A 17,723-nucleotide genomic window follows, 5' to 3' on the forward strand; every position below is an offset into this window, starting at 1 on the left:
AAGCAAAAACTGCCATTTAAGTATCCCTTTAATTGTAGGGTCCTTGGAAGATCTTGGTGCACTATAAACCAGTAGTTATAGGTGCATACAAGACAGGACGTTCTAAGTGTACAGTGGCTGGAAAGTGTACTGGTTAAGGGCACCGCCTTTGACATGGGAGACCAGGGTCAGTACCTATTCAGCAAGGAGTCATTAGGCAAGACTCCCTAACACTGCAGGGTGGCCTGTTGAGCATGTCCTAGTGGGTGCAGCTCTTGAGCACTTGGAGTCCGACAGGAGAAAATCGCTATACAAATGTTCAGATTATATGTGCATGTAGGACAGACATCTAAAGTGCTGCATTGTGGGATTGGTTGTTGGACATGTTCCAGACATGATCTTCAGTTCCCCCCTCACCTTCTTTTAAGTCAGCAACATGGAGGGATGAAGGAGGAGAGGGGGGGGGGGGGGGGGGACTAGTTATTCAAGAGACCACAAAACAACAAACTCCCATTAGTTCAGCTACATGCACCTGGGATTTTTTTGGGTTAAATCCTGTTACATTTTAACTATTTATATTGCGCAAAATATGCATCTATTCTACTTAGCCGACTCAGGCGGTAACAACCTTAGTTTCACTCTGATAAGAGACTGCGGCCTCACTTGAACTCAATGACAGCACTGTACAGAGTAAAAATGTGAGAAAAAAAAAACAAAACAAAAAAAAAAAAAAAAAAACACAAACCAAACATCCACTACTTCCAGAACTTGATAGAGGTGCTTATCGTGACCTAAAGACTGCACTGTGTCTACTCCTGTTAATTATTGCCTTAAGAAGCGAGAATATACCCATGAGATGCGCTGCATGTTGGAGTATATAAATAAATGTGTTTGTACTAAAACTGACAGTATCATGTCTGCTTCAGGGAGAAGAGTCCACCACCGCCTCCCGAGGAATTTTAAAGTTTTTAGATAGATTTTATTCTGTTGGCGCCTCTGTTCTCCTTACAATATCAGCATCCACCCCTGGTGGAGGGGTTGAATTCCCTTTCTTCTCCTAATCTACAGAGAGCGACATCCTAATCCTGAGTGAGGACAGGCCTAATCTCCTCACCTGCCTAATTGGTAACCCTGACTTGTCAGTATATCTATCATATACTTTTCCATTTACCCATCACCCAACTTACTACACTATATTGGGCTCTCAGTGTCCCTTCTTTTTCTACTACTTCCAGAACGTTCATAATTCAGAAATGCAGTGTGTTGGTTCCTGTTAGGCCACACTCACACAGTGACCATTACATTCACTGTAACAGCAGGAACTCTATGCAATGGATTAGGAAAGCGGCGCTGCATATTATGAAAAGTACCTTAGGCCGTTAATCGGGCGCTAGGCCTCGGCCACTGCGCTACCCCCCCCCCTCCCTTACATTGGCAATGACATGCACACAGCACACTAGCGTGAGTGCCCCCCCCCCCCCCCTTCCTGTGCAGTGTAAAATCCAGATGTGGCCTAAATGCACGGACACAGGCAGATTATTATATGGGATCAGCTACCGTTAACATGCTTGTTTTGCAGTAAAGCACTGCATTCCCATGCCACATTCAGTTGTACCACAAAGTACCTGCAGCACTAAACATCGCATAGGTGGTACACTGCAGTGCGGAAAGCCACGTTACAGAGCAGCAGTCATGTTGCACCACTGGGAATGGTGCTGGGGGAAAAACAAACAAAAAAAACAAAAAAAAACCTCACAATGCAGTGATCCTACTATGCACCGTGATGAAGAGGTCTCGACACTTTAACCCTCTGCATCATTGACTGCAGAAAGATGGCACGCAGGAGGATCATCTCTGCTACTAGCCTGCATAGGAAGCAGCACAGGCCACGAATATTCAGACTGTACACAGCTACTCCAGATGTGAACTCTTTTGCCTGATCACAGAGCAAACACAACATGGTCATCTGGCTCAGTGGCGTAGCAGTAGGGGTTTGCAGAGGTCTCAACCGCACCAGGGCCCTTGGGCCAGAGGGGCTCCGTAGGGCCCACCCTCAACTGCAGTATTAGCTTTTTATTGGTCCTGTGCTTGTAACAATCCCTTCTATAGATTCTTTGAATGGCTGTTTCCACCCCCTTCTTGCACCTCAGACACTGTGGTTGTACGTGGCAGGTTTTAGTGCGCCGTATAAATTGTATGTTTAGAGTGCTTGGGGGGCGGCGCAATGTAAAACTTGTGCTGGGATCCATAGCTACGCAACTGCTCTGGCTTTAACTGGATCAAACCAAACCATTCTAGGTGAAGAAAAAGCGAGGCCTGGGAAGGGGGGGCTCACACCCCACCTGCTGTGCAAGGTAAATCAAACCCATACAAAAGAAAGATCTCTGTATGGGGAGCTATAGCGTGGACAATCCGACTGGTCTAGGTAGGAATAGCTGAAAACAGTATGGACAAGTCAGGCTTGTCCAGCAGTTCTAAGGCAGGTTTCCGTGGTTTTTTTTTTACTCCCCATGTGGAAATATATATAGCACTTTTTGCCGAGAACAGTGGGAAAATTGTGGCCTGACAAAGGGAAAGTTAAACTCGTTTGACAAGATTCTGCATCTACCAGCCTAAGTAAATGTCAATGTTAAGCCCAATCTACACGATATGATTCAATTACGATTCTATTTACGATCCGATATGTCCGATCAGGATTCGATTCAATTCGATTTGCCATTGCAAAACAATGGCAAATCGAATTCCGATCGAACATGTCGGATTTAATCGGATCATAAATAGAATCGTAATCGAATCGTATAAAGAATCGTATCGTGTAGATGGGGCTTAAAGCTTAAATGCATGTGGACAGTTTCCCAGTTTTCTACCTCTACCTCTCCTCCTGGAATGTAAACCGCATATTTTAAATAGTTATGTATGGATGAAAAGGACTACAGTATTCCATGACATCAGCAAAACACACCAGCTCAGTTGTACACGAGGATAAAACTTCTGGACAGGTTTTTAGGTTACTTCTTGTCCACTTTGGAGACCTAAACCATGTATGTCTAAGGTTTAGTTTTTAGGATTTACCTCCGGTGCTTAAAACATTGCAGTGGTAGCTAATGCAAACAGCACAGCTGTAACTGCAGCAGGCATGCAGAAGTTAGTTTACAGGCCATAACCAGGACAATACAAAACATGAATGAATCCTGCAGTCAGTGCTGTGAACCAGAATTCCTCTCAGCCCTCATTTCCTTTATGCTGGATACACACGTTGAGATTTCCCGTTCGATTCCCGGGATCGAACGGATCGAATCGATTATTTCCAACATGCTCGATTCGGATTTCGATCGTTTCTGCCGTCGATTTGGCATACTTAACATGCAAATCGACGGCAGAAACGATCGAAATCCGAATCGAGCATGTTGGAAATAATCGATTCGATCCGTTCGATCCCGGGAATCGAACGGGAAATCTCAACGTGTGTATCCAGCATTACACAGAGCTTCCAGTGTAATATTCCCAACATTCCCAGTTCAACAGTCCTGAAAGCACGTCATACAATACTTCCAGGAGTCAGAGGTCATTTTGGAATTTCAAGGAAGAAAACCTGCACCAAGCAAACCTGAGCCATCTGTAAGCTGACCATAGACTGGCAACCAAGTTCCTCCAGTCACAAACCAGGCATTCTGCTTTCTCCCACATTCCAAAAACCATACAAATAAAATTTGCTTGACCCTAAAATTGGCCCTATCCTTAGACAGAAGACTTGACTATGGTAGGGATTACACTGAGCCCCTCAGAGAAACAGCAACAAGACTATACTCTCTCTCTCTCTCTCTCTCTCTCTCTCTGTCTCTCTTTCTCTCTTTGCTCCACAAAAGACAGCTTCAGAAGCAGTTAGTGACCCAAGTCTGAACTGCTGAAGAGGAGGCCTAGCTGGGGGTGGTCAATAGCAAAGAAAATCTGGCTCCTCTTCAGCAGAACAGAACTTTGTGTTGCGATTTACATAGAGTTTCTAGTAAGAGGGCTTTTTGGTCCTTTTTAGCCACTTAAAAACCAAAGAGGGGCGGACAAGCACCAACAACAATAGTATGAATACAAGGCTGAAAAATATGAAAAACAGTAACCAAAAATGTGTGCAGAAAGGCCAAACAATGCTGTAAGTCTTAACATAAAGAGAAAAATATGGCCCTACATAAACCGCACCACAAGGTTGTAAAGGTACAAAACAGCCTTTATTAAACCATACCAACAATAAAACCAATAAAAAAAAAAAAAAAAAAAAAAAAAAAAAAAAAACAAAAACAAAAACAAAAACAAAAACAAAAACAAAAAAAAAAAAAAAATAAAAAAAAAAAAAATCGCACAATATGAATAATGCCCTCAAAATGCACTGTGAGTGCTAATACGTACATGTGTAAACACATAATATATCATCATTGCTAAGCTATATACACCAGTAGCAGACAGAGTCAGATGTGAATAAGTGAATGATAAGAATCTGGAAGTGCAATAAAACACCCTGTGAAGTCAGGGTGAACCAAGTGTAATGCTGCATACACACTTGAGATAAAAGTCTCTGGAAAAGGCAAGATCACAGACCAATCTTACCACCCTTCATGTAGTATGAGAGCCATACTCTACACAGTCTATTCTATGGAGCTGAACTCCACATCAGATAAAATCTTTGCAAGACGCTGCACACAAAGATGCCCGTACACATTCAAAAGATCATCATCTGCAAAGGATCTCTTCCTGCAATAGATCCATTCCTTCAAAATGCATTCATAGTCTATGAGATCTGCAGATCCTCATACACACCTTGTTTAACAGACTTCATCTGCATATCTGGCAATCATCTGCAGATCTGAAAATCCATCCTGGTGGATCTGATCTGCAGATGATTGCCTGCTAAACAAGGTGTGTATGATGATCTGCAGATCTCATAGACTATGAATGCATTTTGAAGGAATGGATCTATTGCAGGAAGAGATCTTTTGCAGATAATGATCTTTTGAATGTGTACAGCATCTTTGTGTGCAGCATCTTGCAAAGATTTTATCTGCTGGGGGAGTGCAGCTCCATAGAATAGACTGTGTAGAGTATGGCTCTCATACTACATGGAATGGGGTATAATTGGTCTGTGATCTTGCCTTTTCCAGAGAATTTTATCTCAAGTGTGTATGCAGCATCAGAGGAGACGCAATGATACTCCAAGAATACAGACCTGTCAAATTGAAGTGATGGCAGCCCAGTGTGGGGGCCGTGAAAGTCGTGAGAACCCAAGGTGTGAACAGGACTGGACACCAGAAAACGTGCATGCGGTAGATGGCTTACCGGAGAAGAGCTGTGCAGAGGGGCAAGCGTGCAGGAAGCCGACGCGATTCGCCGCAGCAAGCGGCTTCTTTAGGGCATTATTCATATTGTGCGATTGTTTTTATTGGTTTTATTGTTGGTATGGTTTAATAAAGGCTGTTTTGACCTTACAACCTTGTGGTGCGGTTCATGTAGGGCCATATTTTTCTCTTTATGTTAAGACTTTTTAGCCACTTACACACTCCTAGGAGTTCAACATGAGTTTGCTGGGCAATCTAACTTCAGCAGAAAGGGCAGCAGATTGCATGCTTTCATCTACAGTTTTCATTCCCTCACCATCCTGCAAGAAGCAGACTGCCCATATGGTCCTACTCGTAATTTCTTTAATGCCCAGCAAAGAGGCTTCCTCAAGACCCGCACCTACCTTGCGATTTTTTTTTTATTTTCCCGATGGCCGGCGATTTGAGCGATGACCAGTTTACACGCTCTTGCGATGTGGGTACAGGCGATCATGTGAATGCCGCCTACTGTTGCACAGCATCTTTGAGATCTGGCAACGCCTATGCAAAGTTCTGCGATCACTTGAAGTTTTCTTGACGCCCGTCATGTATATGCGCAGGCTGGAAGATGGATCAGGGGGGGGGGGGGGGGGGGGGGGGGGAGAGCGCTTGTCAGGGAGACGTTGCTGGATCCATCTTCCTACATTACGAGGAGAGTATGTAGTTTGACTCTAGGTTCACAGTGTTCAGTTGCGTTGAAGAATAATTCTGCATGTCAACTCACTGCCCATAAAATCCTATGGGTCTGTTTACAGTAAAGCACTGTAACAGATTGCGTTATTCTAAAGCACTGCATGCAGGCTTAGCATTAAAGTCTATGACCAGTCTCCATTGCAGTTCACACGTTATAACGCATGTGCTATGCAACTGACCACTGTGAGCCTAGCCTAAAGGTGCATACATACAGACTATAGTCTTTGGAAAATGAAAGATCACAGACCAATCTTACCATCCTTCATGTAGTATGAGAGCCATACTCTACACAGTCTTTTCTATGGAGCTGAACTCCGCATCAGACAAAAATCTTTGCAAGATGCTGCACACACAGATGCTGTACAGACACAAAAGATCAGTATCTGCAAAAATATCTGTTCCTGCCAAAAATCCATTCCTGCAAATTGCAATGATAGTCTATGAGATCTGCAGATCCTCATACACACATGATTTAACTGACATTCATCTGCAGATCAGATCCACCAGGATGGATTTTCAGATCTGCGGATGATTGCTTGATCTGCAGATAAATGTCAGTTAAATGTGTGTATGAGGATCTGCAGATCTCAGACTATCATTGCAATTTGCAGGAATGGATCTTTGGCAGGAACAGACCCTTTGCAGACACTGATCTTTTGTGTCTGTACAGCATCTGTGTGCAGCATCTTGCAAAGATTTTTGTCTGATGCGGAGTTCAGCTCCATAGAAAAGACTGTGTAGGCATGGCTCTCATACTACATGAAGGGTGGAAAGATTGGTCTGTGATCTTTCATTTTCCAAAGACTATAGTCTGATGTGTGTATGCACCCTTACAGAGCCAATGACACTGTGCCTCTAAGGCCGTGTTCACAGTGGTCAGTTGCATTGCAGAATTCTGCAATGCCGATACAATTCTATGGGGTTATTCACAGTACTGCATTGTAACTTAACATTATTCTAACTTAATGCATGCAGGCTTTGTATTAAAGTCTATGCCCAGTCTCCGTTGCAGTTCACACTTATGACATAACATGTTAGGCAACTGACCACTGTTAACATAGCCTAAGGGACAATTTGGAGTCACTGCCAGTATGAAAGATTTAGGATTTCAAAACTGTCAGTAAACATTTTTTTTTTTTTTAAGGTCAAGTAGGGCAGCACCTTCCCACATGCTAGCTTGATTGTGCAACACAATTTTGGGAATATAAAATAAACACTATTAACATCCATTTACAACATACAATGCCAGATTGGGCGGTTTTTATTTAAAACAAAAAAAAAAAAAACCACACACAAAAAAACAAACAAACACACTTTTCTTTCCAGTATCCTGAGAAACTCTGAACAGGTAAGCTAAAGATGACCCAATAATCCAAAAGGTCAGCTCATTATTACAATCTATAGTGAAAAAATCCACTAGGTGAAAAAAATAAAAACAAACTATAGGCATTGGAGCATTAAATACACTGTTGCAAACATTACCACTGTAGACATAACCCCTTAGAGCAGTGATGGCTAACCTTGGCACTCCAGCTGTCACAGCAAATCCCATCATGCCTCTGACAGCTCTAAGCATAACTCGGGGAGGAAGAGTATTGCAATGCCTCATGAGACTTGTAGTTCCACTACAGCTGGAGTGCCAAGGTTAGCCATCACCGCCTTAGAGTAACATCAAGTGTACAGAGCTGAAAAATTAAAGAGATTTATACATACCTTGGGCTTCCTCCAGCCCCATCAGCTCGGATCGCTCCCACGCCGCCATCTTAAGCTGCCCGCAGCGTCGGGAACCGGTTCGCATCACTTATGTCAGTCAGAGCCAGTCTATGCAGGAGAAGTGCTCCCTCTACGTATCTTGGCAACGGCTGTAGGAGAGATACGCAAACAGCGCTCTTCTCTTGTGAAGACTGGCCCTGGTGCCACAAGGTCTCGGGAGCGATCCTAACGGATGGGGCTGGAGGAAGCCCCAGATATGTATAAATACTTTTTCAGCTCTGAGTCCCTTTAAGCTGTACACCCACCACAAGACCGCAGAAGATGCATCAAGGGATACTTGGCGACAAAAGATGCAAACAATTGCTCCCTGATCCATCTTCTGCAATCTGCGAGTACCGCGGGCACAAACGTGACTGTGAATGCTCGCGGTAATAAGCATGGAGGTCAGTAGGGATCAGACCCTCCACAATGGGATCCGTCATGACAGTTCAAAACAAAATGATTGTCGCAGGTTATCAGCCGTTGAACATAGTTTACCTTTTGTTAAATGATGTTACACGATATAGCGCAATCGTTTGTTGAAAACTGTTCAACACAAAAAAAAAACTTCTGGTGGTATGAGCCATTAGCCAACTGAGTAATCCCCTCACGTTGTTACTGCTTAGAGCTTCAGTAAATTTGGGACACAATCTGCTGTAGGGTTGCCTGAGGATAGCTGCCAAGTTCTTTTACGGTAGAAATCTTCCAAGTCTGCAGGGATGTTGCAGAGTGTCCTCATCCCACATTGTAAATGGTTGCTGGGGAACAGGCCCCTAGCTTCTGAACCTGCTGGCTGTGGGCTCTGCTCTACAGACCGCCACCCAGCTGAAAGTGAACAGCAGAGCAGCTGCCATGAGACTAAAAGACAAAGACAAACACTTACATAGCGCTTTTCTCCTGGCGGACTCAATGCACCAGAGCTGCAGCCACTAGGATGCGCTCTATAGGCAGTAGCAGTGTTAGGGAGACTTGCCTAATGCTACGTACACACATGCAACAACGATCGTTCGTTGAGAACGACGAACAAACTTTTAATTGATGAAAGAATGACCTAAGTAAAGTTTGTTTTTAAATGTGTGTAACGATTTGATCGTTAGAACGAACGTTCCATCACGTAAAGCAACTATTGCGCTTGCGCATAAAAATGAGAAGTTCCATGGAGAAATAGTGAAATGCGCATGTCAAGCCTAGTAGGAACGACCGTTTCCAACGATGTACTACTTTTGCAAACGATCGTCGTTGGTAAAAATCCGCCAAGCTAGATCGTTAGTATTTAACGATCTAGCTCGTCCGTCGTTAGAGACTTAATGATCGTTGGTTGCTTTTTTTTTTTTAAACGATCGTCTTTTTAAACGATCGGGGGAACAATCGTTTCAAACGACTATAGTCGCATGTGTGTACGCACCTTAAGGTCTCCTGCTGAATAGGTGCTGGCTTACTGAACAGGCAGAGCAGAGATTCGAACCCTGGTCTCCCGTGTCAGAGGCAGAGCCCTTAAAGCATACACTGAAATGCTCAGGCTTAAGGAGTGTTTATTTATCTTTGTATGTGTCAGAGTGGTGCCAGGGCCGGCCCTAGACTTTTTGCCGCCTGAGGCAAAAAAATTTTTTTTTCCACCGCCGCCACCCCCCCCCCCCCCGGGGGGGGCGCTCTGGGGGGCCGCCGAGCTGGAGGGGTAGCTGGCAGGACGGGGGTATTGGGCCTAGCGGCGGGGAGGGGGTCGTACCCCCCCCTCCCTCGCCTGGGTCCCCCGAACTGCGCTCCCCTCCAGCCTTACATAGAAGAAGCAGCCGCTATTTGTAAGACGTACGGGCGGGGAGGACTCACCTCTTCCCAGCGTGCGCTCCACTGACATCACTTCCTGCAGCGTTGCAGGAAGTGACATCAGTGGAGCGCACGCTGGATCGAGGAAGAGGTGAGTCCTCCCCGCCCGTGCCTCTTACAAATAGCGGCTGCTTCTATGTAAGGCTGGAGGGGAGCGGAGGACGGGGGACCCAGGCGAGGGAGGGGGGGGGGTCCGACCCCCCCTCCCCGCCGCTAGGCCCAATACCCCCGTACTGCCAGCTACCCCTCCAGCTCGGCGGCCGGCTCCCCGCACGGACGGGCAGATGCCGCCCCTGGAAATTTGCCGCCTGAGGCAAAAGTTTCACCCCGCCTCATGAGCGGGCCGGCGCTGAGTGGTGCAACTAAATATTTTGAATGAATAAAAAAAAAAAAAAAAAAAAAAAAAAAAAGTTTGGGTCCGCTTTAAAGGGAACCAGAGATGAACGATTCACACAAAACAAACATATCAGTTGATAGCTTGTAAAGAATAAATGCTCTACCTGATAATTTAGCCACTCTGGTGTGCCTTTTGAGTGTTTTTTATCCATTATTGCTCCAGGAAATATCCAATATGGCTGCCGGCTCATACCTGTTCTGCTTCCGGGTTATGAGTGGTTCTGGATGTGCTGTCTAGCCTCTATGAGACTATAGACAAGCAGGGCTGCTGCAGCCTTTCATCTGTCTGCTTTCAACTATTATTCTGGTATGCTGTGTGGCTGCCTGTAGGAAGTGTCGCTCATAGAAATGAAACTGCATACAGTAGATAATGACTGGCTGCACAGTGCACACAGATACACTTGTGTGTGTCAGAGCTTCTTTCTCGGCAGCAGCAGCCCCTCCCATGTCAACAGCTCTGAGTATGAAATCTGAGCCAGGAGGGGGCAGGCTTGGGCTTGAAGAGACTCCACAGAAGAGTGACTCAGCTATGATTCCAGGTCAAACAGACTGAATCAGTCGGTGGATTCTTATCACAGTTGATAACAGATAGATTAGACTGAGAAGAATAAAACTAAAAGCAGGGTAGGTGTTTACTGTCATGTTCCCACTAATACATGTAATAAAATACATGAGGGTGCTTAGTCTCTGGTTCTCTTTAACCATTACACTATCCAGCCTACACCGCTCAGCTAAAAGAAATGGATACGTTTTTCAGCTATGTGCAGATCTGGTGGCACAGAATGAGCATTGTACAGAAACACTGCCCAGCTCTTCGACAGTCTTATGGACAGGGATTGGAGGTGCTCCACAAAGACAACTTCAGAAGCAGTCAGTGTGGGTCACTGCTCTGTGAACTGCTGAAGAGGTGGAGGAGACCAACATGAAGGTAGTCTAAAGCCTCATCTACAGTACATGATACAATTTTCCTTCAGATCGGATCTATTAGATAATTTCCAACTGGTCCAATAGGATTGCGTTCGATTTTGGGTACTTATCAAAGCAAAATTTATCACAAAATTCATCTGAAACAATTTGGACGTCTGCACACGATGCAATTTCTTATTAGATCCATCTATCTGATGAAAAATTGTACTGTGTAGATGAGGCTTAAAGAGAACCTGTACTGAGTAAAAATATTTAAAATAAACACGAGGTAACTTCAAATGAAAATTACAGAGTTACCTTACCATCCGTTCCTCTCAGAAGCTCACCATTTTTTTCTGACAGATCTGAAATATATCAGTTGCTGTCAGTAAAATATCAGTTGCTGTCAGTTATAGCTAAGAGGAAAACGGATGTACCAGGCAATGTCCATGTTTCCCTATGGCTCAAGTGGGCGATGTTACAGTTTAAGGCCTCTCGCACACTGCAAGCAATTCAGATTCAGATTCCGCTTTTTAATCTGTTTTTACTTCCGATTCAGATTCAGATTTGCAGTTTGCTCCTTGCACACTGCAAATCTGAATCTGAATCGGAGGTAAAAAAACTGATTAAAAAGCGGAATCTGAATCTGAATTGCTTGCAGTGTGCAAGAGGCCTAACTGTGTGCTGACCAGAAAGCTGTTATGGGTAATGGCTATTTTCAAAATGGAGGACGGAAAATTCCCTTGATCATAGTGAACAAATAGGACGCAGGACAGGAGAAAGACACTGAGGAGTAGACTACATGGAAGGTAAGTATGACTTGTGTATGCCTATTTTGACTTTTATTTTCAGTACAGGTTTTCTTTAAGGCACTGAAAATCTGGCTCCTCTCTTCAAGGATACACAAGGTGACATGAGTTGGGCATGACCGCAGGACACTAATTTTAATCTTGGAATGTGATTGTGTTTTAATGCACATTTTTACTATTGTGTTTCTATCTCTGTTTATAGTTGCCGCATCCCCACTGTGTACAGTCATCTCCATGACAACCTGTGCATGATCCATCCGTCAGGCAGCTAAGTCACGTCCTCCCGGCAAGTGAGCGGTCAGATTGGGCAAAAGCTCTGGCCGTTGACTGGCTACTCTGCACACGTGACCCCAAAAGGGGGTGGAGCACACCACAGAAGAGAGCGCAACACTGCGTTCTATGGTGGACGGCTGTTAACTTGTATAGAGTGGTAAGAGATACATTTAAAAAAAAGTGTATTTAAAGAGAACCAGAGCTGAAGCACACACACACACACACACATATATACGAACATTAGAGAAAACTACTCCCCTGCTGTCTGTTTCATTCTTCACTGTTCAGTTTGCTTCTAATCAGCCATGATAAAATCCGACTGAGCATTCAGTCTGGCTTTGCTCAGGAATTTTTATAGCCGAGTCTGTGTTCTCTGGTGTCTTTTCAAGCCCAAGACTGCCCCTTGTGGCTCTGCTCAGGAATCATAGCAGAGTCATTACACAAAGACAGACTGAATGCTGTCCCACTGATTTATATGGTAAAATACATGAGGGTGCTTCGTATCTGGTTCACTTTAAAGGGAACCTTAACTGCTGCGGAAAAATAAATTCACTTACCTGGGGGCTTTCCCAAGCCTCCTGCAGCCGTCCTGTGCCCGCGCCGGTCCTTCGGTGCCCTCCGGTCTCCCTCCGCCGCTAAGTTTCGATTTCGGACGACTGCCAGTCGTCCTGGGGCCTCTTCCGCATTCCTGGTCGTAAACTGTAGTAAAGCGCGTCCGCATGACGCGTTTGACGTCATGCGATGACGCGTTTGGCGTCATGCGGACGCGCTTTACTGCAGTTTACGACAAGGAATGCGGAAGAGGCCCCAGGACGACTGGCAGTCGTCCGAAATCGAAACTCAGCGGCGGAGGGAGACCGGAGGGCACCGAAGGACCGGCGCGGGCACAGGACGGCTGCAGGAGGCTTGGGAAAGCCCCCAGGTAAGTGAATTTATTTTTCCGCAGCAGTTAAGGTTCCCTTTAAAGGCAGTAACTGTACTGTACATTGTGACTATTGGTCTCTGAAGAAGCAAGCGGAGCACTGCGAAACGGCTGTTAGGCAGTCACATCTTTGCTGTCTAAGCATTGTGGATGGTGCCTCGCTCATCTTTCTACTGCTGAATTGCACTGTATGTACTGAGTGCACATTACAAGAGTTTTCCATTACCATCTCTATACCCCGCAGTGCATTTGGTGCTGACCCTTCAACCTCTTATCTTGATTTGAGATGGGCATGAGTATGTACAGTGCCAAGTACACAATATGTTGTGTACATTCTTTTTCTGCCTGAAAGTGTTAAAAATCAGGTATGCAAGTGACTGTTTCTGTCTGGGTTGGACAGTAGCACAACTCTCAATGATAAGGAATTACACCCATAAAAAAAAAAAAAAAAAAAAAAAAAAAAAAAAACCTTTACTGGCAAAAAATGACTTCTGAGAGCAGAAAACAAAAACTAAGTGGTAAATAGTTTATCGATTTTAGCTCTGACATACTTCAATGTTTGTGTATGAAGACACTGAAACAGTAAAAACGTATAAGTAGATTTAAAAATAAAATGTGGGATATATAAAAAAGTTATTTTTAGGAGGAGGATATATACAATTGTTTACCTCAGTTTATTTTCACCTCATGTTTCCTTTCAGCAGAAGAGTTGTGTTTGCATAGTGTTTTTGCAAGAGGGCTTTTTGCTCCTTTTTAGCCCCTTACACACTCCTAGGAGTTCTGGTTCACTAGGAGCTTGCTGGGCAGTGAGCAATCTAATGAAAGCGTGCAATCTGCTGCCCCTTCTGGTTTATTTCATTCCCTCACCTCATCCTGCAAGATGTAAACAAGCTGTCCATAGGGTCCTTCTTCTAGTTTAACCTTTTCGGACCACGTGCATTAGATTCTACGCCGCACTTGTGGCTGTTCTAGCCTGATGCGGCGTAGGATCTACACCGGCCCGCAATTTCCGCTCCCGACGCGATCGTGTGCACCCGGAGGGGGAGATTAAGCTGTCATATGACAGCCGACATCTCCCCCGAGTGATCAGCAGCCATCGCGTATGGCTGCTGATCACTACGATCACCGTCCAATCGTAGTGATCAGTTTGACAGCTGCGGCGGCAGGGGGGAAAAGAAGAGGATCCACTTACCTCCCTGCCGTTCCCGCGCCGATCGGCACCCCCCTCCGCTCCGTCTGACGTCAGTGCTGGGTCCTGGCTTGATGACGTCATCAAGCCGCGACCCGGAACTGATCGTCAGACAGAACGGAGATGCCGGCCGGAGAACGAGGGTCCCGTGCGGCTCATCGCTGGAGCCTGGAAGGTGAGTGAAGGCTGCTGGCAGAAGGGGGAGGCACAGGCCAACAAACCGGGGGTGGGGGGGGGGGGGGGGGGGGGACAGTCCCGAAAAGGTTAAAGGGAACCTAAACTGATAATATGGATTTTTCCATTTAATATAATACCAGTTTCCTGGCTCTACTGCTGATCCTGTCTCTCTAATACTTTTAGCCACAGCCCCTCAATAAGCATGCAGATCAGGTGCTCTGACTGAAGTCGGACTGGATTAGCTGCATGCTTGTTTCAGGACTGATTCAGTCACTACTACAGCCAAAGAGATCAGCAGGACTGCCAGGCAACTGGTATTGTTTAACCACTTGAGGACCGCCCCCAGCCGATGGGCGGCGGCAAAGTCCGGGCCCAAACGACCGCAATACGCCCATCGGCGGGGGCGGCTGCGTGGGTGGCTATGCGGCGATCGCGTCATTCGTGACGCGATCAGCCGCCGGGGACTGGCTCCGCCCACCGCTCGTAGTAACCCGCCGGCCGTTCGGAAGCGCCGGCGGGTTACTAGCACCCGGATCGCCGCATGGAAATAGTATAATAGGCTTTGTAATGTATACAAAGCCTATTATACTGGCTGCCTCCTGCCCTGGTGGTCCCAGTGTCCGAGGGACCACCAGGGCAGGCTGCAGCCACCCTAGTCTGCACCCAAGCACACTGATTTCCCCCCCCCTGCCCCCTGATCGCCCACAGCACCCCTCAGACCCCCCCTGCCCACCCCCCAGACCACTGTTTGCACCCAGTCACCCCCCTAATCACCCATCAATCACTCCCTGTCACTATCTGTCAACGCTATTTTTTTTTTATCCCCCCCCCTGCCCACTGCCCCCTCCTGATCACCCCCCCCACCCCTCAGATTCTCCCCAGACCCCCCCCCCCCCCCCCCGTGTACTATATGCATCTATCCCCCCTGATCACCTGTCAATCACCCGTCAATCACCCCCTGTCACTGCTACCCATCAATCAGCCCCTAACCTGCCCCTTGCGGGCAATCACCCACCCACACCAATAGATCGCCCGCAGATCCGACATCAGATCACCTCCCAAGTGCATTGTTTACATCTCTTCTCTCCTCTAAACACCCACTAATTACCCATCAATCACCCATCAATCACCCCCTATCACCACCTGTCACTGTTACCCATCAGATTAGACCCTAATCTACCCCTTGCGGGCACCCAATCACCCGCCCACACGCTCAGATTGCCCTCAGACCCCCCCCCTTATCAATTCGCCAGTGCAATATTTACATCTGTTATTCCCTGTAATAACCCACTGATCACCTGTCAATCACCTATCAATCACCCCCTGTCACTGCCACCCATCAATCACCCCCTGTCACTGCCACCCATCAATCAGCCCCTAACCTGCCCCTTGCGGGCAATCTGATCACCCACCCACACCAATAGATCGCCCGCAGATCCGACATCAGATCACCTCCCAAGTGCAGTGTTTACATCTCTTCTCTTCTCTAAACACCCACTAATTACCCATCAATCACCCCCTATCACCACCTGTCACGGTTACCCATCAGATTAGACCCTAATCTGCCCCTTGCGGGCACCCAATCACCCGCCCACACCTCAGAACGTCCTCAGACCCCAGCCCTGATCACCTCGCTAGTGCATTGCTTGCATCTATTTCCCCCCTCTAATCACACCTTGAGACACCCATCAATCACCTCCTGTCACCCCCTAGCACACCTACCCATCAGATCAGGCCCTAATTTGCCCTGTGTGGGCTCCTGATCACTCGGCCAAACCCTCAGATCCCCCTTCCGAACACCTCCCCAGTGCATTGATTGCATCTATTTTCCCCTCTAACCGCACCCATCAATCACCTCCTGTCACCCCCCTAGCACTCCTATCCATCAGATCAGGCCCAAAAACATCCTGTCATCTAAGAGGCCACCCTGCTTATGACCGGTTCCACAAAATTTGCCCCCTCATAGACCACCTGTCATCAAAATTTGCAGATGCTTATACCCCTGAACAGTCATTTTGCGACATTTGGTTTCAAGACTACTCCTCACGGTTTAGGGCCCCTAAAATGCCAGGGCAGTATAGGAACCCCACAAATGACCCCATTTTAGAAAGAAGACACCCCAAGGTATTCCGTTAGGAGTATGGTGAGTTCATAGAATTTTTTTTTTTTGTCACAAGTTAGCGGAAATTGATTTTAATTGTTTTTTTTTCACAAAGTGTCATTTTCCGCTAACTTGTGACAAAAAATAAAATCTATGAACTCACCATACTTTTTTGCAGCCTAACTGCGCTAAGGGGCCAAAAGTCCAATGAGCATCTTTAGGCTTTACAGGAGTGCTTACAATTAGGCATCCCCCAAAATGCCAGGACAGTGAACACACCCCACAAATGACCCCATTTTGGAAAGTAGACACTTCAAGGTATTCAGAGAGGAGCATAGTGAGTCTGTGGCAGATTTCATTTTTTTTTTGTCGCAAGTTAGAAGAAATGGAAACACTTTTTTTTCTTTTTTTTGTCAGAAAGTGTCATTTTCCGCTAACTTGTGACAAAAAATAAAATCTATGAACTCACCATGCCTCTCACTGAATACTTTGGGATGTCTTCTTTCCAAAATGGGGTCATTTGGGGGGTATTTGTACTATCCTGGAATTTTAGCCCCTCATGAAACCTGACAGGTGCGCAGAAAAGTCAGAGATGCTTGAAAATGGGAAAATTCACTTTTGGCACCATAGTTTGTAAACGCTATAACTTTTACCCAATCCAATAAATATACACTGAATGGTTTTTTTTTTTTATCAAAGACATGTAGCAGAATAACTTTCGCGCTCAAATGTATAGGAAATTTTACTTTATTTGAAAAATGTCAGCACAGAAAGTTAAAGTCATTTTTTTGCCAAAATTCATGTCTTTTTTGATGAATATAATAAAAACTAAAACTCGCAGCAGCAATCAAATAGCAGCAAAAGAAAGCTGTATTAGTGACAAGAAAAGGAGGTAAAATTCCTTTAGGTGGTAGGTTGTATGAGCGAGCAATAAACCGTGAAAGCTGCAGTGGTCTGAATGGAGAAAAAGGCTCTGGTCCTTAAGGGGCGAAAAGACTGTGGTCCTGAAGTGGTTAAAAGGAAACATCCATATCCCTCTCAGTTTAGGTTCCCTTTAACTTCCAGTGTTTGGCTTCTTAGAGTCTGAAGCCAAAATAAAAATTTCCTGTTTTTATTGCCCACCTATGTTAAGCAATAAGACCATAGCTGATTCGCTGCAACAGCACGGCTGAACGAGGTTTCATCACCCCAAAATCCTGAGGCAAAATTCCAAGACTTTCCAGGTTGTGGATTTTGCTGCCCGGGGGAAGCAGAGCTTTGCCCTGTAACTCTGCCTCCAGTCCTGTCAGTCAGTCCCGGCCGATCGCCACCTTAACTCCCAGCAAAGGGCCTCCCTTACAGA

At 45.8% G+C, this 17,723-nt stretch overlaps 2 protein-coding genes across 4 annotated transcripts in view; one reads left to right on the forward strand and one right to left on the reverse strand.

The window, feature by feature from the left end:
* The window catches only part of PFKFB1 (6-phosphofructo-2-kinase/fructose-2,6-biphosphatase 1), a 103,032-nt gene that overhangs the window by 51,534 nt on the left and 33,775 nt on the right, over positions 1-17,723 (reverse strand). Inside the window, exon 1 of one of the 2 annotated variants that reach the window (XM_068248332.1) lies at positions 11,234-11,276. The exons of the other annotated variant lie outside the window; for it this stretch is intronic. The gene's annotated coding sequence lies outside the window, so the exon portion shown is untranslated. Of the gene's footprint in view, positions 1-11,233; positions 11,277-17,723 lie in introns of those variants that run through there. 2 annotated transcript variants of the gene reach the window in all.
* APEX2 (apurinic/apyrimidinic endodeoxyribonuclease 2) overlaps positions 11,595-17,723 on the forward strand; it is an 87,607-nt gene continuing 81,478 nt past the window's right edge. For both annotated transcript variants that reach the window (XM_068248322.1, XM_068248323.1), the window contains exons 1-2: positions 11,595-11,719; positions 11,922-12,149. The gene's annotated coding sequence lies outside the window, so the exon portion shown is untranslated. The remainder of the gene's footprint in view (positions 11,720-11,921; positions 12,150-17,723) is intronic.

This window comes from Hyperolius riggenbachi, chromosome 8 (genome assembly GCF_040937935.1).
Source record: "Hyperolius riggenbachi isolate aHypRig1 chromosome 8, aHypRig1.pri, whole genome shotgun sequence".
NCBI classification, from domain to species: Eukaryota; Metazoa; Chordata; class Amphibia; order Anura; family Hyperoliidae; genus Hyperolius; species Hyperolius riggenbachi.